We start from the raw sequence: 26,605 nt of genomic DNA on the forward strand, positions 1-26,605 counted from the left end.
ATCTGTTTTGTCTTCTACACTCTTTGACCTGTAAGTGCACGACAAGCCCACACCCAACACACCACACTTACACATAGCTTCCTATGCAGACGACATAACGCTTGTGTGTACACACCAGGACGCAAACACAGCCACACACGTCCTCCAACCTTACCTCAACACACTACACGAATGGTTCACCAAAAATACTTAGAATAGCCACAGCCAAATCTACAGTGACCCTTCTCACAAACTGGACAGCAGAACATAGTCACATTCCACACCTAACCGTAAACAATGCCCCCCTACCAAACACACACACACACACACACACACTCACACACACACACACACACACACACACACACACTCACACACACACACACACACACACACACACACACACACACACACTCACACACACACACACACACACACATACACAAATCTTTGGTGTAATATACATCAATGTCACTCAAGGAACAGATCACAAACGTTAAAAATAAAATAGTACCAAGACTCATCTCCCTATGGCCACTTGCCTGTACAACATTCCAACACAACAATGAAACCACCATCATAGTATACATACAATATTTACTTTCAGTGGTGAACTATGCAAGCCCTACTTGGTCTTCTAACCTCACTGAAACACACTACAGCACCCTACAGACAATACAGAACAAGGCCCTAAAGCTAATCACAGGCTGCACAACTACTACACCTATAGAATACCTACACCAAAAAACCAAAGTCCTTAAAGTCAACGATCATCTGCATATGAAAGGCACACAAATTCTTGCCGCAGTCTCTACAAACTCACACCATCCTCTACACTACATGACAACACATCCACACACACCAAGGAACATCAAAGCAACACCCAATGCACGATATCATACACAAATACTCTCATCTCTCCCCACCTCGCCCGCCTCAAACCAGCTTCCAGAAGCATATCCCTGCTCAGATCACTTGCTGCTCCATTCAGTCACTCAAAGACAACACACAACTGCATGCACGGCCTCCTGATATCCACCCTTCTGAATCCTACCTCCCTTGTGAGGACAAGGTCCACCTGGCCAGGCTAAGATGTGGGCATCATCCAGCCCTCTTGAGTTATCAGAAGAGGCTGGATGACTCAGTCACTGATGCCTGTCCAGGAATCAACACAGCACCCCATACTGTTAAACACATAATGGAAGGATGCATTGCACACAATCGCCTGCACCAACAACACAACATGCACTCCATGAGAGCTTTATGGGAAAGCCCGGTCTTGGCCGTGGCCTTCCTTAGGGACTCGGTGCTGTTCGGCCAGATTGCCTAGTGAACAACAACTACTACTACTACGATTATTAGCTTATTATAACTGCCGATGTCGAACAAACTTTTTTAAAGATGGTAATGCAAATATTGGGTCATACAATAATTAGCACACTCCACCCCTGCTATCTTGGCTTATTCCTTCTTCTCCTCTCAAATAACTGTCTGTTTGTCCATCATATTCTGTATACCTAATATAGTTGGCACACACACACACACACACACACACACACACGTCAGAACAGCTAATCATGATAAACATATTACATAATTATCATGGTTTTAAAGACTAATGTAGATGTTTATTCCTTTAAAGTGGCGTCTATATTTATACAGAATAATGAAAAGCAAGCCAGCTATAGCACACCTGCATTGGGGGAGGCGGTGGCTCAGTCGAGAAAGAGGTAGCCTGCAGTCCTACCGGAGCCAGGTTCAAATCCCCGCTGGGGCAAGGAACAGTTTGAGGATTTGAATTTCATAAAATCAGACATTCCTGATCTAGCAGACGACCCGCCGACATGTCGTAAAAATACTCCCGCTAGTACCAATACACCAGTCCTGTATGAGACATGTATTCAATATGGACGGTGGATGTTAGCGCCGAACTGGTGACATGTAGAGGTGTATGGTATGTAGAAGGACTACTGTGAAGATTATGCCCAGAGTCGGAGGCATAAAAAAAAAAAAAAACTGACAGACACAAAAGCGATAACTGATCTATGCATTTCAATGTGTCAGAAGTTCTGCTCAAAAATATGAGTTCAAATGTTGATGAGACACGACATTAACTGATTGAAGTTAATGACGTATTATCATTTTATTCCTGCTGCTGTTACACGAGAGTATTAAATATAGGAAAGCCCCGTATACGTACGTAAGACAGATTACATCTAACTTGCAGTTCCTTCAGGCCTAGGGTTGATAGGGTGAAGGGTTTGGACCAAAAAGCTCGTTGCCTTGATTATCACAGACTAACAAGTGCAGCATTTTTCATAGTTCTTCTACGTTCCCTATCATGGTAATGGTATTATCATCTTGACAAAATATTTTCTATATTTCTGACGAAAAAAAAAAAAAAAGCCAAATCATATACCAGACAGTCAACTTAAAAAACATCCAGTTTTTGAGGAAGAAAAAATCGGAAATGATGACAATAGTAGAACACATAAATAGTCTGTCACTATCTATTCCCACGCAATATCACCAAATGTTTATTTTAACAGTAATTGCTTTATGGCGGGGGAAAATATAACCTGATAACAACAATCGCACCAGTATTTTTATTAGGCCTTTATTTTCCTTCCCCTGGTCATTTTGTGTGTTAAATATCTGTGTCAGTGCAGAAAATGTGTGTGTGTGTGTGAGAGAGAAAGAGAGAGAGAGAGAGAGATAGAGAGAGAGAGAGTGGTGGCGCTAAGGTCTTGCTTTAATATGTCTCGGAATAGAGAGGTTGTGGTAGAAAGAAGAAAGCATGTTAACCTCTTCAGTCCCAATACATATTTTTGTTCGAAGAGTCGATCTATTTAATTTACATCAGAGGAGGTTTTTGATAATGCAGGAAATGATGAAGTCTTGTCAAGCAACTCCACTTTAAACATGTTTCTCTTCAACAGAGTAAAGTCGCCAGGAGACAACAAGAATAAGACAACATATGCCATCGAACTGGGGCGGTTAAGAAAGAGTGCCACAGACTATTTAGTTGTCAAAATCGAAAACGTAACTTTGTATTTCATTCTTTCAAAACAATTTTAATTTGTTTAAAGGTTACATTTTTAACTCTAGGGTGAGACATGGCCTCCACTGACCTTCTCACTACAATACGTAAGAGTCCCATAAGGTAAATATAATTATCTGGAGATGGCAAGAATAAGTCACTAGAATACGTTATCTTATTGAAAGGGGTGAAGAAAAGGAGGCAAGATAAAACAGTAGGAGTAGGCGGAGATATATGATAGAGAGAAGCAGGCAGGGAAAGAAAGGGTACATCAGGGGGAGAAACAATAAGGTCAGCAGAGGAAGGGTGTGTAAAGACGGTGTCACGCTGTCGGTTTGTCTGGCCATTTTTCCTAGACAACTACAGTCGTTCTATTTTATGAAGGCAGTTTGGGTGGGGCGCTCTGGGACCTCTGTTAGCACTGTTGCCACATCGTCACCACACACGTTCTCTCTCTTTCTCTCTCTCATATTTATATTAACTATTACTAAATGTATTTTCTTTATTTTTTCTCTTGTCTTCGACTTTTATTCCACACCACCCCTGAGGTAAAAGTCTATAGATGAGTTTTTTTTTATAGCTTCCTTGGCGGGAGACTGATCAATTATGACTCGCTCACGCAGGGCTATCCCTCATGTCACAACCTGACAACGTCGCAAAAGCAACTCTGACAAGTCTTATGAGATTTATACGATACTGTAGCTTTTTTATTGAATTACATCTATACAGAGTGTTTAAAATTCATTTATAAGTAGTTACTAGCTCAAAATAGGAGAGTGAGAGAGAGAGAGAGAGAGAGAGGTGAGCACAAATAATTACACGTGTGTCGGCGGCGATGTGACAACAGAGCTAACAGTGTGAGGTCCCAGATCGTCCCACCCAAACTGCCTTCATAAAATAGAACGACTATAGACCTTGGCAGGAACTTCTTCGTGTCTGATGGTGATTTTTTTTTTTTTTTTTTCCCTGGCGACTGCTCCTGCTCTTGTTAGTTGGGCATTTTCTTTTTCGTTTATGGAAAGAGAGAGAGAGAGAGAGAGAGAGAGGGGGGGGGAGAGAGAGATACATGCATACATACATATGTGCACACATAATCTGACAGGTAATAAGTCGGCAAGAGAAAGTCACTAGGATAGGGTTGCCCTGGGAAACGTTATCAAATTCTATTTTTGTAACCACCGTAAAACCTTCAATCTCATGACATACTCTGTACTTTATTCTTGCAGTCTCCATATGATTTCATTGCTTTAGAAGAGCTACCTGACACCAAAGCGATTAAGTGAGGCTGTATATGACTCTGCTGCCTCTTAGACTCTGTCCTAAGAATAATAAAATCGTCTAGCAGCAACAAGAATATAACAGGAAATTCTTCAGTGGATTTATATGGTTAAAGAAAAAAGAAAATCAGTCCGAAGAAATTATGTTATTGGTAGTTTTAGAGGATTTTATTATGCAGCTTAGGAGAGACAGTGAAACAAATGAGTTTGGATGTAGGCTTTATTACCCTACTCACCAGTGAAGTCTCTTCCTAAGTTGGGTACCATCGTCTGGAGGTAGCCATAAGATATGAATTATTTTTACGTCTTCTGACTGAAAGGATCAACGCAGCCTATAGGTAAGAAGATTAACAACTTCTACACGATTACTTATGCTTACTAGTGTCAGGCGGTTTTCTTAGTGTAAAGGGTTACCAAAGGCTGTAAGAAAAGTGATGCACAGTCCTGAGTTATTCAGTGAAACAAGAGTGTGATATCATGCAAGGCTGGATGATAATTACATCTTTGTTGATATATACTATCGGCAACACAAGCCGGACACTTATCTGTGAGCAAATAAATTCACGGGAGTCAGTTACTGCAGATTCACTGCACTGATATACAATTATCCGTGGAGAGGGAAGCACGAGTGACAGAGTTTTTTGGCTGATAATGCAGTGGTATACTGATGCTCTCTCTCTCTCTCTCTCTCTCACACACACACACACACACACACACACACACACACACACACACACGCCTGACACCGTGAGGGTCAGGGGTGTGAAAAGACGCTCTCCGGGGCAGCCAAGGTCAGCGAGTAACCTCTCGCCCCCATATTCATCACCACAGAATATCATCAATAATCTAAGGAGTATTGCAGTGATGTGCAGTGGAGAGACAGAGTGAGCGAACTAACAAATGGTGAAGTTTAATGAAAATTTACGAGCGATTGGGTTCACGTAACCCAATATAGTGAAGCTGCATCACACGCTATTCCCGTGCCGCTCTATATCAGCTCAAACCCGGAGCTGGATGCCCGCTTGGCAACGTAGTTACCCGCCTAAAAAAATCGGCCTTTTTTTATAGCAGGGAATGTAAGGAAAGTAAGACTAAACATAGACCAATTCGAGTGCTCACCACAAGTAGGAAACAGAAACAGATTGTTACTGTGAAACCACGGAACTTTGTTAATGTACCTCGCCTGTGATTTGATTCGCCCACCTTATTCCTATCAAACATGACATCTTTGTGCAACAAGGTAGACGAACTAGTGTTGATAGTCAAATCTATTGGTGTTGATGTTGTGTGTTACAGAAGCATGGCAAATAGTACCTGAACTGTGCTATATGAAAAATGTTACTCTGTTCCATCACCTTAGAGGCGGCGGCTTAGCTTTGTTTGCTCGGGACAAATACCGTCCCCAACATCGAGGGAATCGAGGTCCTGTACATCAGCTTAACACCTCCCTCCCACCCTCGACGTACCGCCTTCATTGTTTACTGCCTGGTTTACCACCCACCACGTGCAACAGCTCAGGCAGCGCTGATTGATCATATCATCAACACCTGTGATGCTCTACGGACCAAGTATTAGTCAGGAAAAGTTGTGATATGTTGGGACTTTAACGAAATCGACACAAACGTATTTAAGATGAACTCTCCCTTACCCAAGTTCTCAAAATCTCTACTCGAAACCAGAGTGTCGTCGACAAATTCATCACCACAACCACTGACACCTGTGGGAAAGAGTACGCACCTCTCCATCGTGTGGACCCCCCCAGCCACCACCACTTACCACCCCCCCACCACCACCAGGAAGTACAGGCCTACACCTGATTCAGTAATGAGGCAATTTGGTCATTGGTTGGTGCGTTATCCGTGGACGGAGGCACTGACTGTTGGTGATGTAAACACAAAATTGGGGAACTACTCAACAACCATCAACCAAGCTTACCATTACTTCTTCCCTGTGAAAATAATGACAGTTCACCCGTCGGACATGCCGTGCATTACCTCATTTATACCGATCATAACCCACTGAAATTCCTTAATAAGTTTAAAGATAAAAATCATTGACAAGATGGAGTCTACTTCTTCAGAAGTATTCATTAGACATACAACATGTCAAGGGGAAAGAAAATGTTATTGCAGATTGCTTATCTAGACTTTAGACAGATTGTTTTAGAGTAATAAGAAATTTCCTTTGTAAATTTCTTTTTTTTTGTGGGGAGGTGTTACATAGCCTATGATTTCATCATCCTTTGTGTAATTCTAACGTACAGTATGCTGCATGTTTGATCACGATTCTCCTCGTGGCTTCCATAGTGCGTGTTCTACCTTACTCCCCTCTTCTAACCCTCATAGTAGAGTAAGTCGTTCTTTCTGTTGTTCAGAGCAGGATTGTCAACTCTTTGTCCCCTATGGTTTCATTTGCGCGTCCTTCTTACAAGTTGTATCAAGCTCTGCCAGCCCCTATATAATGAGCTCAGTCTCTGCATTAATTGCCACTTAGATCTACTCCTCATTTTGTTCACATCTCTGTCCTCCCCTGTACAGTTGTTATTATTTTTGTGAGTGCTCAGGAAGTCTCCAACCATCTAACTGCTGTGTAATTTGAGTATAAGTGTTGTTACATATTTTTTCTTGTACTGTGTAGCATAGGGTGTTAATTCGTAGGCCTGGTGAGGTTTTTGTAATTCATGTAAGGTTCTTATTGTCAGCCATCATTAATAATACTTTGTATCTGTAATAATATATCTTGCATTCACTGACCATTATCCGGTTTTCTCATTTTATCAAGGCTGACTTAGATAAATTTACACTTGCTACTTTCGTGTTAATAGAGGCTATTGCAGTTAACCATATATTTAACCTGTTTTTTGCCATTACATTATCCTTATGAGTCCTGAATGTTTAGTTGTTAGTTTGAGCATTAAACTTTAACTTGTAATTTTACCTAACTCTTTTGTTTTGAACCTGGAACTTTGCGGGACAGTAGTGATTTTTAGTATTCTCACATAAAGTGTACATAATCTTTCTCTGTTCCGTAACAATATATATATATATATATATATATATATATATATATCTATATATATATATATATATATATATATATATATATATATATATATATATATATATATATATATATATATATATATATATGTATATATATATATATATATATATATATATATATATATATATATATATATACTGTATATATAGGCAGAGACTTCACTTAGCCGGGAAGATATGTGTCACGAATCAAATTCGCGACATTTCCCTTTTGTGAGAAGCCACGAACTATTAGTGGAAAACTCACTGTTTATCGTTCAGTTAACCGCTCATTCGGACGGAAGCCTTGTCAAATCAATTTTGCATTGCCATACATGATCGTCTCTGTGTGAGACATTAGCGCTTCCGCTGAGCGATTTGTTTTGGGCGCGTTTCACTCACTTGACCGTTAGAAAAATGCGGCCTACTGCTCTCCCTTTTTTCCCACGACTTACTCAGTCCAGTTGTTGCTTTGACGGAGAGAGGTCCTGTGCTCCAGAAGTGTGAGAGGAGAGGTCAGCTAGCACCCAAGCTCCACAAGATCACAGTCTCCAGTGCTCCCACCTTGGTGATACAAAGCATTCATCGACTAGTATTTCCTTCTTGTATTTTTCTAGTCTTAAGAGTTTAATTAAGGTGTTTTTTTTCTAGGCGTAAGGATTTAGCTTTTGCGTGAGTGAGTGAGTGCGATCTCATTAATTTGATTTTGAATTGTAACGTTAAATTTATTTTTTTTGTAATCAATAAATTTAACAGTTCTTTTTCTTGAGCTTAATGTAAAGTAACTCTTGTTTCATTTCTCCATAATTAAGCTTATTTCCCACATAGCTCCTAGCTTGCATAGACGTTTGACTATTCATAACTGGTACTTAGACCAGTCTTGTCGTATTAACTTAAAATCCGTTGTGCCACCTAGGAGTTAAGCTTTAGCAAGAACCTGATGTTAGTATTAGTTATTTATTGTCAGGGGTGAAGTAACTTTCTCCAGAGGCTAACAGTACAGTAATTCAGCAATTGTGAGTAATTAGTCTCTGCTGTGTACTGTTGAGAAAGTTTATAAATTCTCGTTCTTAGAGAATCGTTGCTCGAATTAGCAAGACAATCATTGTCCCTGCTCTTTAATATCATTGAATATTATTATCAATTAAATAATACTTAGCATTTATTTTAAAAAACCCAGTGATATTATAAAAACCCCGTGACAATATGTATGCAAACTGAACACAGGAGAAATGAAAGGAGCGACAGTGAGTACTTTCGTATATTACATCTTCAGACAGAGTGAGACAGAAGCGTAAAGGGTGGAGGTCTTTTATGCACACCCGCAACAGGGAGTGGCACACAGAACACTGGATGACATGAATTTTTACCTGCGGCCTAACTTATGGTCACCTGCAGCAGGGAGTGGAACACAACAAAGGATGACCTGAGTCTAAAAATGCACGTGACAAAGGAGGAGGGAGTAGGGGGGGAGGAAAGGGGAGTGGGAGGGAGGGGGAAGGGGAGGGGAGGAAGGGAAGGGGAGGGGAGGAGGGGAAGGGGAGGGGAGGAGGGGAAGGGGAGAAGGGGGGAGGGAGGAGGGGTTAAATACTGCTGCTTAACTTAAGACCTAGAGGATTAATGCTTGGTGTGTCCCACACAGGTGTGACTACACCACCAGGAGATGACAGGGAACAATCACGTGTTAGTCTGGGAGATACTGCTTTAAAATTAGTTCAGTTAACAATTTATCACACTTAAAATGACCATAGCTCATGTTTACATTCTTTTCATATGTGCCAGAAATTAAACAAGATTCTATTACATTTCTTTCATCTAAGCATTGTGATCTTGCTAGAATCTTGGAGCCTGTCCAGTCAATATGGTGATCACTGGATGCTTTGTGCTGAAATAAACCACTACTCTGTTGGGCTGTCCTTACACTGTATTTATGTTGTGAGATTCTAGTTTCCAAATCTTTTCCAGATTGTCCTATGTAAAATTTGTTACAGCTTTTACACGTGATTTTGTAAACTACGCCTGAATTACTGAAGGGGTTGTTCTGGATGAGGTTTTTTTTTTAATGGTGTTCTCATATTTGAATACTACTTGTACATTGAGTGTCCTCAGTATGTGAATAACATCAAGAAAATTTTCATGGAAGGGGAGGACAAGGGTTCTTTGAATGTTCTGGCGATCTGGCTTATTAGTTTTCCCTTCAAGGAATCGTTTCTTGGCTGCATTGTGGCACTGAGTTACTATGCTTTTTGGATATTTTAGCTTCTTTCCAATACTCTGCGTCATTTTTAGTTCATCATCTAAAAATTCTGGGTCTGAAATTCTATATGCTCTTAGGTACATGGATATCCATGTAAGGCGTTGCCCCTGGGTAGAGGACTTTGTACTGGAGCGTGTAGCATTTTATATATATATATATATATATATATATATATATATATATATATATATATATATATATATATATATGTATATTAACGACAGAGAGAACTCCCATGAAAGACTGATATATATATATATATATATATATATATATATATATATATATATATATATATATATATTTTGTTTGGTTGAAGGGCATATGGAAATTTTTATCGGTACTACATAGTAACCAGAGTTGCAAAACCCACTTCGAACCATCTGTGATGCCTATAATTTCTTGTTTTAGCGTTCAAAGAAATGATAGTGGGAATCTGAATATGAACAACAGATTAACGACTAACGCCAGGGAATGTATTTCTAATTTGATTCTTATAACCTCTGGAAAATATAGTTAACTTTTTTATAGTATTTTCGAACTGCAGAGGTTAGATATAGAATTCAATAACCTCTTTATTCCTAGAGATCCTTTTTAAGGTTAAATATATGAGTCGTGTATTGTTTGAGTAAAATGGGAATTACGTCATCTTAGAGAACGTGTTAAGCAGATTCCATGCAAGTATCTGATGGGGGAAATATAACTGATAATCGTACTATCCGACTTGGACAATATATATATATATTTTTTATGGAAAGTCCTAACCGCCGGTTGCAGACGATAACGGTTACCATTTCATCCAAATGATGTATTTTTTCATTCCAGTTACTCAGTTTACTTTTTTTTTCTTGCTGCCAAAAGACGATTTTGTTAACAGGTATATTGGGTAAGACTTCACGAACTACAGGGTTATATCTGAGTCTTACAATTCAAAAATTCTCCGCACAACTCAGTATAATCGTACAGACATAGGGACAGGGTGAATGAGATCACCAGATTCCCTAGAGGCCTAGACGCTTTATTCAGTTCAGGACATGCTCTTGGAACCTGGGTTACATACATCCTTCATTAACCCTTCCATGACAAAGGATTGATTGTACTAAGCATACTTTTTTATGATAATATGTGTAGTTTCAAAGTCAGGCAACACCCAAGAGAGAGGACAGGGCTTATTGCATACCATTTTATAAAATATGCTGTATGGATCAAAGTCAAGAATTACCAGTGAGCTGGATAAGTTTTTTTTTTTTTTTTTTTTTTTGCCTATCGGTCTTTAGGCCAAGGGCCTAGGTCATTAAGACAAATTTATATATAAATACACACACACACACACACACACACACACACACACACACACACACACACACACACACACACACACACACACACGCACGCGCGCGCGCGCATATTCGTCCATCCATCATCCAATCCTATGCTGCCCCATGAGGAGCGTTGCGGCCCGGGGCAAGACAAGCTGGTCCTGACATTTAAAATAAGAGTGACCAGCCTCATTCATCCCTGAGGAGCATTTCGTGAGCAATAAATCCCAACCACCCCATGGATATAAACCTGCACAGGCTCAGACTGGATTACCTTAATTACCTATTAAACTACCGTGCGCCATAATTTGGTTATATGGTTACCATGCAGCGCAGTAAATGGTTTCCTGGTGTACAGGAAACCATTTGGCCTGTCACTCAGTGTAGAGTTACCCACAGGCAGAAGGATGAGGAAACAATGAAAGAAAGAAAGGGGAGTGTAAAGTCACCCACAGGCAGAAGGATGAGGAAAGAATGAAAGAAAGAAGAGGGAGTGTAAAGTCACTTGTAGGCAAAAGGAAGGGGAAAGAATGAAGGAATGAAAGACAGAAGAGGAAGGAATAAAGGAATGAAAGACAGAAGAGGAAGGAATGAAGGAATGAAAGACAGAAGAGGAAGGAATGAAAGAAGAAAGGAGGAGAGGATATATATATATATATATATATATATATATATATATATATATATATATATATATATATATATATATATATATATATATGTATATATCTTGAAATTAATATTATTCTTTCGTTTATTCTTTAAATATTTATATGTTTTGAAAAATTAAATATAATTTACGAACCTAATATTAATAAACCTAACAAAGAAATCGCGACATTACCCGTAAATCTAAACATACGGTACAAATAGCTAAACCTAAGTAATATATATAGTATTTATACTAAGAGGGAAAGCACTTCGACTAACAGAACTCCATCGACTACAGATATATAATGCCTTTCTACATTACCCGCCAGCACTCGTCGCCCGCTGACTATCGGACGAGGCACATAAACTAATATATGGGATGTCAATACGAGTATATGAAAGAGAACCAATGGAGTCTGGAACTATTCCATATACGTCAACTGTCGGTCCTAATTAAGGGAGTTTGTGGAAAAGGATGGAAAGCATTTACATATGAAAAAACTGAAACACCTCACCCTTCAGAACACCATCGACTAAAAAAGTCCAATACCTTTCTATATTGCACACTTGTACTCACCTGTTGGCTGTCAGGCAAGGCACTTGGTTTATTATAGTGAGCATCAATATAAGAAACAGAACTGTTAGAAGCAGGAACTGTTTCAAATACATCAACTGTCAGCCCTAATTAAATTATTTAATATATACTAATATAAAGTGAATAAGAGCCGTAACCAAACAGCAAAAAAGTCACACCACTCTGATCTTAGACATCTCTAGTTGTATCTGGACTGTGCGCGAGCGATTGTTTCCAAAACGGTGGATTACACAACGGTCCCAACGGTATTCTCACGACAGTAGAGATCAGCAAAGCGAATATCGTGTGGATCTAATTCTATATACAGATTCAAGTGATTGTTTAAGTGAATTCAGTTTACAAATGCCATAGAATATTTATATATATATATATATTTATATATATATATATATATATATATATATATATATATATATATATATAGTAAGAGAGAGTAAGAAGAGAGTGGATGAGGAATTTGAGTGTAAAGTGGAGGGACTGTAATAAAATGTTCTGGAGAGAGGTGAAAAGAGTAAGACAGGGTGGAAGTGAAGTTAGCAGGGGAGTGAAAGATAAAAATGGTAGATTACTAGTGGAGGAGGGAGAAAAGGTGAGCAGATGGAGAGAACACTTTAAGGAATTGTTGAACGTAGAGGATGGAAGTAATGCGAGTATAAGTGGCTGGGGAATTGCTGGGAGAAGGAGGGAGGTGAGAAGACAGGAAGAAATCAGTAGGATAGAAGTTGTGGAAGCAATGAAGAAAGTTAAATCGGGGAAAGCACCAGGAATTGATGGAGTGTGTGGTGAAATGCTGAAACATGGGGGAGAGATAGTAGTAGAATGGATGTGGAAGATGTGCAGATTGGCCTGGGAGGAAGGTAGAGTCCCGGAGGATTGGAAGTCAGGTATAATTATTCCCTTGTACAAAGGAAAAGGGGAAAAAGAAGTGTGTGGTAATCATAGGGGCATTTGTCTTCTTAGTATAATAGGAAAAGTGTATGGTAGGATACTTATTGACAGAGTTAGAGAAAGAACAGAGAAATTAGTTGGAGAAGAACAGGGAGGCTTTAGGAAGGGAAGAGGTTGTTTAGATCAGATATTCATTCTTAGATCTTTAGTGGAAAAGTTTCTAGAGAAGGAAAAGAAGTTGTATGCGGCTTTCATGGATTTGGAGAAAGCATATGACAGGGTGGATAGACAAGGATTGTGGAAAGTGTTAAGAATATATGGAGTAGATTTTTTTTTTTTTTATGCGAGGAAGAAGGAACCAAAGGCCATGAGCCCGCAGTAACAGCTCCCTCCAAGAGAAAAACAAAATACAATAGAGAGCCAAATTCAAGATCCGATCATTTTGAGATGCCTGGACACACTACGTTTGAAAGACTGGAGATCATAGGCAGCAGGAAATACAGACAGAGGGAGACAGTTCCAGAGCTGACCTGTTGCATAAATGAAAGAATGGGAGTAACGGTTAACTCTTGCATTAGAGAGTTGGACAGAAAAGGGATGAGAGTTTGCTGCCAGACGGGTGCTAGGCGCCCGTCGTAGAGGTGGAGGAATGCAAGCAGACAGTTCAGAGGAGCAGTGACCATTAAAGTAGCGATAGAAAAGAGATAAAGATGCAACAGTGCGGCGAAGAGACAGACGTTGAAGGGAGTCAGTAAGAGGAGGAGAATTAATGAGACGAAAAGCCTTTGACTCCACCCTATTGAGAAGGGCTGTATGTGGGGAGCCTCCCCAAACATGAGAGTTGTACTCCACACAGGGGCAGATAAAACCCCTATATAGAGTCAACAATTGTGCAGGGGTAAAGAAAGAGCGGAGTCGGCTTAGCACACCCAATCTCTTGGAAGCAGATTTTACAAGAGATGTAATATGATCTTTCCAAGATAAGTCCCGAGTAAATGAAACCCCAAGCATGTTCAAGGATGATGCAGGATTAAGCTGAATATTATTAAACATTAGTGGGTATACCTGTGGAAGATGTTGTCGGGTTGATAGGTGTAAGAACTGAGTCTTAGATGCATTAAAGACAACCATATTATTTTTACCCCAGTCAGAGATATGAGCCAAGTCAGACATTAGGTGTGCCATAGCGACATCCCTTGTTTGTTGAAGTAACTGTTGAGATGGGCGTTGCGGGAACCGAATGGAAAGGTGAAGGGTGGAGTCATCAGCGTATGAGTGGATAGGGTTAGATGTACAGCTTAGAAGATCATTGATGAATAAAAGGAAGTGAGTTGGTGATAGGACAGAGCCCTGAGGAACACCACTGTTGATAGATCTAGGAGAAGAACGATGGCCGTCTACAACAGCGGCTATAGAACGACCAGAAAGGAAGCTAGCGATGAAGGCACAGATAGAAGGATAGAAACCGTAGGAGGGCAGTTTGGAAATTAAAGATTTATGCCAGACTCGATCGAAAGCCTTTGAGATGTCAAGTGCAATGGCAAAGCTTTCGCCAAAGTCCCGAAAGGAGGATGACCAGGAGTCTGAAAGGAAGGTGAGAAGATCGCCAGTGGAGCGTCCCTGACGGAACCCATACTGACGATCGGAAAGAAGGTTGTGATAGGAAAGATGCCTTAAAATTTTTCTATTAAGAATTGACTCGAAAACTTTTGAAATACAGGACGTTAAAGCAATTGGACGATAGTTGGAGGGTTGGGAGTGGTCACCCTTCTTTGGGACTGGCTGAATGAGAGCAAACTTCCAGCAAGAAGGAAAGGTACAAGTTGACAGACAAAGGCGAAATAGTTTGCCTAGGCAGGGTGTAAGCACAGAAGCACAGTTCTTGAGAACAACAGGAGGGACTCCATCAGGCCCATATGCCTTGTTAGTACTGACGCCAGTGATGGCAGAAAATACATCAACTGAAGAAATTTTAATGTCAGCCATGAGGAAGTCAGAGGGGGGAAGTGATGGAAGAACAGCACCAGAATCGTCTAAGGTGGAATTGGAGGAGAAAGTCTGTGCGAAGATGGGAAGTTGTTGAATGCTGTGAAGAGTATGTACGATGGTGCGAAGGCTGCAGAGCATGTGGATGGTGAACTAAGTGAATTTTTCTCTTTGAAAGTTGGTTTGAAACAGGGATGTGACATGTCTCCATGGTTGTTCAATCTGTACATGGATGGGGTAATAAAAGAGGTACAAGGTAGGGTAGTGGATGTTGGAGTGGCCCTGGTGAGAGAGGATAGTGTTTGGAAAATCCCTGTACTGTTGTTTGCAGATGATACTGTGTTGTTGAGTGAAGACGAAGGGGAGCTGCAAGGCTTGGTGGATGAGTTTGAGAGAGTGTGTAAGAAACGGAATCTAAAGGTGAATGTAGGGAAGAGTAAAGTGATGGTCTTTGAGAGAGGTGAAGTTAGTGAATGTACAGTAAGGTTGGATGGTGAGGAATTGGAAAATGTGAGTACGTTTAAGTACTTGGGTAGTGTGATGAGTAAGGATGGAGGTTTGGAGGGTGATGTGCTTGAAAGGGTACAGCAGGGAAGAAAGGTTGCTGGTTCTTTGAAAGCAGTGATAAGAAACAGGGAAGTGAGCACGGAAGTGAAAAAGTTACTACATGACAGTATTGTGATACCAACTCTAACGTACGGAAGTGAAGCTTGGACATTGTTGGAAGGACACAAGTCAAGAGTGAGAGCAGTGGAAATGAGTTATTTAAGAGGAGCCTGTGGAGTCACGTGGAGAGACAGGCTGACGAATGAGGATATAAAGGAGCGTTGTGGTGTTGATGTGGATGTGATAGGAAGCGTTATGAGGAACACACTGAGGTGGTTTGGCCATGTGGAGAGGATGGAGGGTGAAAGACTGACGAAGAGAGTGTATGTGAGTGAGGTGGAGGGGGTAAGTGGGAGGGGGCGGCCAAGGATGAGATGGAGGGATGGGGTGGAGAGGTATATGAGAGAGGGGTGTGTGAGTTGGGAGCAGGGCAGTGAAATGTCGGGGGACAGGGCGACTTAGAGGCGATTTGTTTGTGGCCACCCCAAACGGGATTGAGGCGTCTGGCAATAGAAATATATATATATATATATATATATATATATAAATATATATATATGTATATATATATATATATATATATATATATATATATATATATACTGTGTATATCTATATCTATCTATCTATGTATCTATATATATATATATATATATATATATATATATATATATATATATATATATATATATATATATATATATATATAAAAGAACAGAGGAAGGAAAAACAAATGAATAAAAAAAATAATCCATACACCTGATTACTGGTGTCCTCTGTTCATAAAATATCTGTAACAGTTAGACTTGAACCACTGTGAGTTAAAATTTGGAGGGAAACAACTCTGGGAAAGCGAGTTCCAGAGAGATGCAGTTCGGGGAATGAAAGACTTCTGATAGGCAGAAGTTCTGCAATATGGCTGAGCGACATTCCAGTCATGAGCGCTACCAGATGCCCGTGTAGCACGAGGGAAGGCATGGAGAGGTGGCGCAACTTCGTCTGCGCATTTGCCAAAAAAATATCTGTAAAATAATGAAAGGGAGGAAATATTCCTTCTTACTTGCTGGGGAGTTAGTTTATTTGTAATGGCAGGGTTGTTAATGATTCTGACAGCTTTGTTCTGAATTTTGTCTTGTTGTTTTAATGCAACTCTCCACGATCATTCCACAAGGGTGAGCAATACTAAAGGTGAGAGCGCACATGACTCTTATAAATTATAGCTAACTGCTCATCAGCGAAGAAGTTACGGACTCTGTACAAAAATCCAAGTTTCTTTGAGGCAGTTTTAGCAAGTGATGTGACATGAGAGATCCAGCTGAGGGCAATGTTAAGTGAGACGCCAAGAATTTCAGTACTTTTGGAGGTGTTAATGTTAGTAGCACTGAAGGTAATGTACGAATCTGGCAATATCTTTCTATTAGTAAATTGTATATATTTAGTTTTACTAGCATTAAAAGAGACAAGGTTGTTTTGTCCCCATTCACTGATAGTTGCTAGATCTTGATTTATGGAGATGGTTGTACTGAGTTGAGAGGTAGAGATATTGGACTTAGTAAATGGGTGTCAGAGTGTGAATGAACTATAATGTTGAGTCGTCTGCATATGATTGACTGGGACTGTGAGTGACAGATAAGAGATCATTAATATGAACCAGGAATAGGGTTGGTGCCAGAACTGATCCTTGTGGCACGCCAGCGTTAATTGAGTGAAAATTGGAATACACATCATCTACTTTAACTCTTATTTTCCTGTCCCTAAGATATGAAGAAATCAAAGGAACAAAAGACATTAATCCGTAGCAAGGGAGTTTGGACAGCAGGGAACGGTGCTATACTCTGTCGAAAGCTTTAGAAATATCAAGAGCTACTGCATGAGTTTCTCCATGTAGATCAGTTGATTGATGGATGGTATACGTTAGGAGATTGAGTATGTCAATGGTGGATCATTCATGGCGAAAACCATATTGTCTATCACTAATTAAGTTGTTAGATTCAAGATGTTTAACAATGTGCTTAATAATTAAAGTTTCAAATACCATACCAAGAGAAGTGACAGCTATTGGTCTGTTACTTGACGAAATTCTTTTCTTCGGAATTGGGTGAATATTGGCTTCTTTCCATGAAACTGAGAATAAAGAAGTACGTATGATAGTCTGTATATATATATATAAGGTTCGTTTATGGTGTCGCGAATTTAATTCTGGGTGACATCTAGCAACTCTCTGATTTGCCAGCTGCCTTCATGACAGTAATGTTGTATGGTAGCATGGGGCTGCAGTTCTTGTGGATGAGTGTAAAATTAAAAGTTTTGATAAGTATATCAGTTGTCTTTTCTTTTTCTGAAAACACCTACTGAATGGTGAAGTGTGCTGCCTTCAACTGTGGTTTGGACTAAAGGCCAACCAATGGTGAGAAGGAGATTCTTGATGCCGGCAGTTGTGTCTCCTACAACCGATGTCTTTACCTTTCCCAAGATCGACAAGCAGGAGATAAGGGCCAAGCTGATTGCCGCCCTGAGGTGCAAGGACACTAACTGTAACCTGGCCCATTGTGAGCTCCATTTCCGACCAGATTTTCATGACCAAGAGAGAACTTTCAGGAAGACTAGGTGCCAGTGCAAAGCTCTCAAGCCTACTGCAGTTCCATCTATCTTCGATTGCTACCCAGAGTAAGTGAAATATCTAATTATAAATTTATTGCTTCATTAAATTACTTGTCTGAAATTAGAGACACTCGCTAGAGTGCGTAGGTTCCTCCGCCTACGTATGTGCTCTACCAGTCACCTTCATCACTTAACTCGCTTAAAGAGTGAAAAAGTTTATGGTCAGGGCTTGTCACGTTTACTTAAACGGTACCGTGATCCAACAAAAAAATGTGCTACGGTACACCTTTTTTGCTGGAGGCACCCAGAAGAGTGAATACCTTCGCCTGTGTGTGCACTCAACCGAGTTCCTTCTAAATTTAATCACTTCATTCATGGCGCATATCCTATCTGCACACACATTTCCTTAAAATCGGTTCATTACTGTTTGAGATATCTTGTTTACAGACAGACTGACCAACAAACGAGGCAAAAACATAACTCCTCCAACTTCGTTGGCGGAGATAATCATGTTACAAGTGCTAAAATTATTTGTTTTTCAGCACTGCCGAGCCTAAGCAGGTTGCTGAGCGACCCACGTCAATGCCCTCGCTATCAACCAGGCGTCAGGCCAGAGACCTGCAGCTCCAAGAGCTGGGCAGTGCAATGTTTGTGGCAGAGAAGACCATCACCATGACATGTGGAAGAAGCTCTCCAACGTAATGTGGCCAAGTTTTCAAAGCTGTTTATTTATGGTTTATCATGAAACTTATTTGTTTTTCATATAATGCTAGTTAATATATTTTGGATGATTGTTCTCAAAAAGTATAACTACTTTGTAATTTGGTCACTATTACCAAGTATCTGGGACATAATCGGCCTCAGGGTGTTGCCTTGATTGTGAGTCTTGACATTTCTGTAAAAATGTCCCAGGCAGAGTCATGAATTACTTTATCCAGCTTTGTACCACTTATTTTTGCATTCACTGTCGTAAACAGGGTGTTCAGGCGTTTCTTGATTGCGTCAGTTGGATTACGTGTTATAGGTGGTCCGGTCTTCTAAGATGTCTCAGCACTTATGGAGGTAAGTCTCCCTTTTACTTACTGCGATAGCGAAGCTGGTATTGTTTCTAATTTGTGTGTGTGTGTGTGTGTGTGTGTGTGTGTGTGTGTGTGTGTGTGTGTGTGTGTGTGTGTGTGTGTGTGTGTGCACGATAACTTCACAACCCCTCAAGATATCATAACAAAAGTTTATATGTGTGTGGTAGGAAAAAAAAAAAAACGAGGTGAAAGTAGGTCTGTCTGTCTGTTACCACGATACCTTCGCAACTGCTCAAGATATCACCACAAAATTTTAAAAAACAGGTGTGTAGTAGGGAAGAAAATCTCCTATGAGTTCGAAATTGGTGAAAGTAGGTCAAGGTTTGTCTGTTAGCACGATAACTTTGCAGCTGCTCAAGATATCACAAAATTTTACAGGTGTGTAGTAGGGATGAAATCTCCTACGAGTTCGAAATTGGTGAAAGTAAGTCAAGGTCAAGGTCATATTCCGAGCCGCGCTAGATACGTATTGGCTCATGGCTAGTGTGATTTCCCCCTTGGGGGGACCTCTACTTTTTCAACTTTTGCTCTCCTGCATAGCAATAACTACTGTGCTCTATCGATTACTCTACAAGTGTAGTCGTCACCATATAGTAGTGCACCCGGGCATTAATACTGAGGTCCAATAAATACTTTTTTGAGATATTGAGGAAAGTCAAAATGGCTGCCTCATGCCTGAAAGTGCTAAATCAGAAACCATTTGGCCAATTTTGACCCAACTCAGTGGAAACGTAGTGGGTCATGAGTGAACATGATTTATATACTGTAGTATGAATGACCTATAGCTTGATCTCAAGGTCATAGGTCAAATGTGTAAAAAAAAAATTAATCATACCAAAACTCCCTTATTATCGGGTGACCAATGATAAAACTATTTTCTGAATCCTACAACTGTCTACTTTTTAAACTTTCATAACAGCATTTATAACAAATCCTGGGTGACCGCCTGGGAACACCAGATGCTGTTGGCATCCCTACGTGTCAAGTGGGGTTGGTGGAGGATTAGTGCCCCTCCCTGTAAAACAATTAACTCTAAGCCGTTGCCCACCCCGTTTGGGATACATGGCGTCTGGCAATGATGATGATGAATATTTTTCGATTTTTTTTTTTTCTTTTACGATTTTTTAACCTACCATCAAAATACTTTGCATATTTCACTGACTACACATATCTGATGCACAAGTGTTGATGTTTTTTTCTTTTTTTTTGGGGGGGGGGGTCATTCTAATCTGGAATGGGGCATTATTGTCTGGAATGTGGAGTTCTTAGGGATACTGCTTCAGTAGTTTCAGAATCCTTGTTGTTGTTAGTCTCCGCCTACTGCATAGGTGTGGACTATTGTTTTTGCTGTTATTATTATAATTCCTGGCTCTGAGTCTCGCGATGATTACAGGAGATCCGGAGACTGTGCAAGGAATCTGATGGGCTAAGGTTAGGTGTCCTAGCATGGGCCATTACTGAAAGTTAAAAAATTCAAATCTTTGTACGCATAGAGGAGGGGCATGTCAGAAAGAGTCTTAGCAATATTAGGTTGTGAATGAGTTAAGTTGGTCGTGTCTACTGGAGAGTTCAGTGCGACCTGCGCAAGGAATCTGAAAGGCCCAAGTTCTGTGTCCTGGAATGGGCCATTGCTGACAAGAAAAAAAAAAATCAAATCTCCCCAATGGGGTCAAAGTCATTGTAAGAAACAGTAGATGGAGACACGAGACTGTCTGAAGGACAGTTACAATGTTCTAGTTAATTATCATTGTTGTTGTTGTTATTTTTGTTGTTGTTATTGTTCTTGGATTGTTGTTGCATTTAATGTTATTTATATTAAACAGTACTAATGATGCAAATTAACTCTTGGACAGCTGGGATGCTGGTCAGATAAACTTATTAGATACTAAGTTAAGAAATGTACTGTACTTAGGTCCCTCTATAATGCAGCACCAGTGGGTTTACATTAGGTTTTAAAGTCTAATGCAATGTCCCTAATTTTTTTTTTAAATTAATGCAGGGCGGATAAAGAACAAGGAGCTGACGGGCCATACATTTTTCTAATTCAGGTCTTCATAACAAGAACATAGTTTGCATTGTGTTAAAATTTGACACCAAGTAGCTCATACTCAGTCAAGACCAGCTAAAACACACACACACACACACACACACACACACACACACACACACACACATTTAGTTTCAGCTTCATAATATCTTTTGAGCATTATATTCATGGAGTGTTCGGAAATTTAGTATTTTTTATATGGTTTCCTCACGGACTGCTCCTTAACTCCTCCACTTTGTCAACGTCGCACAAAAATATATTTACATGACTCCGGCACCAAAGAGTCTTTTCCCTGAAGTCCATCAAGCTTACCATGCTTTCGTCGATTCTTTCAAAATTCCCTTTGCCATGTACAATCGCCCGACGTAAACCAGAGAAAACAGCAGCACCATCTAAGGGTTAGGCATTTGTATTATCTTTTTTGAGTGACAATAATTAGAGTACAAGTTAAACTTCCCTATTGTTCTGAAAACTCACTTTAAACTTACTTTCTAACATCCGTTTCCTTCTCACAGACTCATTTACAGTTATTCTCTATGACCACTCTTTTGTCTGTACATAACAGGCACTCGTCATATCTGACATAATGGGTTTATCACCTGCAGTTTTTATAAATATATAACGCATGGTTTCAGGGACATAATGCTCAAGAAAAGTTATTATTAGGAATTTCATCTAAGTCTTCTTCAAAAGTGCATTTTGTGCCACCAGTGACGATACATATTCACCCACTTAATGACAGCAGCACATGACTCAAAACAACTTTTTGGGATAGCTTGCCTTCAGGAATATAAGAGACAAGCACGCTTCCCCCCTTCTTCCTTGGATTCGCCATAAACGTACCATCATAGGCAACCACATCATGGGTCCCATGCTTGTACCTTAATCCCATAAGGGGTGGCCAAATACAAAGGGCCTATATGCCGCCCTGTCCTATAGATAGATAGATAGATAGATAGATGAATAGATAGATAGATGGATAGATAGATAGATGCATACATAGATATATAGATAGATATAGATAGATAAATAGATAGATAGATATTGATATATATATTTAGAATTTCATTAGAGAACTTGAGCAGAATTATATACGATATATGTCTACTATTACTACACTTGTCACATACTACATGCCTTGTTAAGTCATTACCTATAATATAATAATGCATTATTTACATTCTACTTTTACATTTATTAATACTTATCACTTTCATTGCCTTTCCATCATGGCCATGTACTGTAAATATATTTCCTTCCTTATTGCATCCAAGTCCTTGCATTACAATATAATACCCTTTTTATTATTATACACCCATGTAGTCAACAGTTAACTGTATTATCTATCCAGTGACACTCTTACCATATTATTCATTTATACCTCCACCCGCTGTCAGGAGACACGATTTTTCTATAGCGGGAGGGAAAATTGTAACCATTTGTATCACAGTAGTATGTACGTTGTAAGTGTATTCTACCACCAGAAGACCCGCCGACATGTCGTAAAAATACCCCCGCTAATACCAGTACATCAGTCCTATATGAGACAGCCCTAGCATGTATTCAGTATGGACGATGGGTGTTAGCGCCGAAGTGGTGACATGTAGAAGTGTGCGGTACGTAGGAGGACTACTGGGCCTTGAAATCAGGCTGTGAAGCCTATGCCCAGAGTCGGTCACATAAAAAAAAAAAAAAAAAAAAAAGTTGTCTATAAGTGCTCTAAGTAGGGCGGACGTGACCTAACACCCTTACCTTAGGTCTGGCCTCCTTCAAATTTTGCTGACATACTCAGTTCAAGAGGAGTGCGCCGGCTCCTTCTCCCTTAGTTACAGGACTGGCATGGTGGAGGGTGGATGTGTAAACGAGTGTATAATACTTAATCATAAAATCATCCCCGGACTTTGAATTCACCTACAACTGACGAGTAAGGGCTTAACACAGATCCTCACCGCACCACCTCGGACGCAGGTCAACTGTGCAATGCAATCAGTGACATCTGCAGCAGCGCCCGACAGCAGAGCTGGTTTACCCCTACCACATCATAATGGACCCATCCCCTTACCCGCAGCCCGGACCCTTTACTTCTGACGGGGGGGGGGGAGAGTTCGATGATTTATAATCTTCCTTTACGTACAGGTTTTACTCAGTTATGACCATAAGTTTCTTTTTTTCTTTTTTTTTTTGGGGGGAGGGGGGCGGGAAGGGGAGGTTTCCCCACTTCGTTCTGCAATGCGATTTCTTCGGTTTTCTATTCAGCAGGATGAAAGAGAACTTGTCTTGTTCATCTGTAGGTTAGCTCTGCACCAACGTTTGTCATTATATGTCACTGTCTTGGACCTAAAGTTATTTAGCGAAGATTGTTTTTAAGCATATCGTATCCAAGTAATTTTCAGATCATTGTCACCAGTATTAATTTATTGTTGGTGAATACACTCTGTAATGTGGGATGAGGGTTAACTCTATGTATCAGTTTTGGTGTTTAAGTTATAAGTAGCCATAAACTGATCAAATATAAAGATCACAGGTGTTCCATAAATGTCCGCAAAGTGATGACACCTAACATATACAGGTGTTTACGAGTGTTTATATAATATCAGGGTTTTCTGATACCTACGTTCACCCAGATTCAATATTATATGATTGTTAGCCCAAGACCTCTGTGTGAAAGACGCCTAATAATTCCTTGACACCGGCGACATCCCTTCTAAGGAATTACAGTACATCCCCCTAATACGCGCCTATATGGGCGGCAGAGGACGTCGCGTACTAGGAATTCGCGTAGTATGAATACATAAACTTATGGGAAGAATTACATATGGACGGCACTCCCCCCTTCATGGGCAACCCTTGAGACACTTTTCAGACCTAAGTTTTGTACTATACAGTGAAACTATCTATGACATATTACCCTACATAAAGTAAACCTACAAGATTATGGCTTTACTAGGTAAACCATTGGTGGCAGGTGGTGGTGACCATCATCCACTCACTTGATGTAGTGCTGCCTATTTCTTCCTTAGCCTTTATCATTCGTTTTCTGTGCCTTCCCTCCTCTCTTCCTATATCTCCCATTTTTCTGGTCACTTCTTATTGCTCTTCTTTCCTTTACAGGTGGCTTTACATTGAGTGACAAACCAAATCGTTTCCTGTAAGCCAAGAAACCATTTACAACGCTGGGTGGTAACCATATAATCAACCCATACGTGCTCCCAACGTGTCAGCAAGTGGGTTGGTGGAGGGTTAGTGCCCCTTCCCGTAAAACCAATAACTCAAAGTCAAATGGCCACCCCTTATGGGATTATGGCATCTGGCAATAGGTAGAGAGGTAGGTAGACATTTACCTGTTATCATTTCCTGGGGGGGGCAATGTCGAGTACTCGGGGTAACCCCGGATTTGGGCCACTCTTCGCTGCCTGTCTCACTTACAAGGAGTTCAATTCACGTACTAATAAAAAATACACTAAAATAAAAACAAAATAGGTCCTCGCGTACAAGGGGGGATCGCGTACTCGGAACTCGCGTACTGTGGGGATGTACTGTATGTGGCAGTCGGAGGTAAGAGGCTAGTGAAAGGGGACAAATGCCATGAATATGTCAAAATCGTCACCTCTTGTTGATACACCTTCCTATATGCCTATCAACTGTACTGTAGTCACACGAGCACGTCTTTATACAACTGATTTGTATAAATGTGTGATCAGTGTTAATGTCTGATCTGTGTTAAAGTGTGATCAGTACTGAGTTTGGCAACAGACATAGCTAATCTTTATCCATGTCCTGTAGGCACTGAGGGTATGTTAGGTATTTTGATACAGTACTCCTAAGTACTGTAGTGAAGTATTATCAGGTAATTTTAAACCATCAGTAAGTTATATTTTATATTTCTCTTAATATTGATGTTCCATTTGTCATTTTCTTCATTGTTGCACTCTGCCTAGTAACTGATGTAATGTACATTTTATTGAAACTGGTATTGTATATCTTTTACAGTGAAACTGTTTTCATTGTGCCAAGCAACATAAAGTAGCTGGAAGTGACAAATCTGGATTAACAAACCTATTCAATAAGTATTAAATATTAAGGAGATTAACTAAGTTACTTTCATTCTGAGGCATGATCGAAGTTCCTGTGCTTCAGTCATATTAATTAGTCGCGTTTTTTTTTTTTTTTTTTTTTTGGGGGGGGTTAATGTATAAATACAAGGCAGCTGGTAAACCCAGTGCTAGTCAGGATGTAAATTTGCCCTTCTCTTGGTCAGTGCCGTGCTCCTCAAGATGTATATTTGTACCATGTAATATCGCACATAGTTTAGCACTGAACTCCTGTGGTCACATTTCAATATCCCACACACCTGGACCTACAAAAGTTTAATTATAGTAGACTTGGTGGCTTGACTCGACAGAATAAGGAAAGCAAAACAGAGAAGATCCGTAAAATTCGCATATGTTCGCTATTCGTACATTTTTTTTCCTAGATATGTAGGGACCACAATTTAATGTTACCATTAAAAAGAACAAAACCTTTGTTTGCCAGCTTACTTAATGTTACCATTAAAAGAACAAAGCCTTTATGTGCCCAATCATGACAAATTAGCCTCTGAGTTCCCAATCACACAAAACTTAAGAATCACGTACTTTCACCAAACAGTGCAGAATTCATTGTTACAGCCGCAGAAACAATTATTAGGTAAAAATGTTGCCTAAACTTTTGAGAGACACTAGGCACACACGCGGCAAATGGGAGATTTAAGAATATTTGGTGTGTTGTAGTCAAGGAAATATTTCTCTTTGATAAACAGTGACTGTTATATTAAACTTTTGCTGGCTCCAACCAGCAAAGTTATTGTTCATGCATGAAAAGTAATATAAGAATCCTCAAAATTAGGAGCTATCATGACAATGCACAAAGGCCATATATCGTTGGTGTCTTCAAAGTTCTCCAGTCTAAAGTAACTGTTTTAATAGTTTAACACAGGCATTGTAATTATATACATTATTTTACCATCTACCTCCTACTGACTATTAAATGAAGAGGAAAGTAAGAGACAAGTTAACAAATTTTAATTTCATTGATTTTCGGAGTTGGTGCAAATAATATCTGTAGTAATTCACAAATCATGCCATGTATTTTCAAATCCATAACTCCAGACTCTATCTTTAGTCGCACTTAAAAGTGTAGAACAGCAGTCATGTGGAGCCTAGGGTGAAGGATGATTGGCTGTGAGAGTCCTCTTGGTCGT

The sequence above is a fragment of the Coenobita brevimanus genome, chromosome 8, assembly GCF_032717465.1.
Source record: "Coenobita brevimanus isolate Jiangsu-jjx chromosome 8, ASM3271746v2, whole genome shotgun sequence".
NCBI lineage: Eukaryota > Metazoa > Arthropoda > Malacostraca > Decapoda > Coenobitidae > Coenobita > Coenobita brevimanus.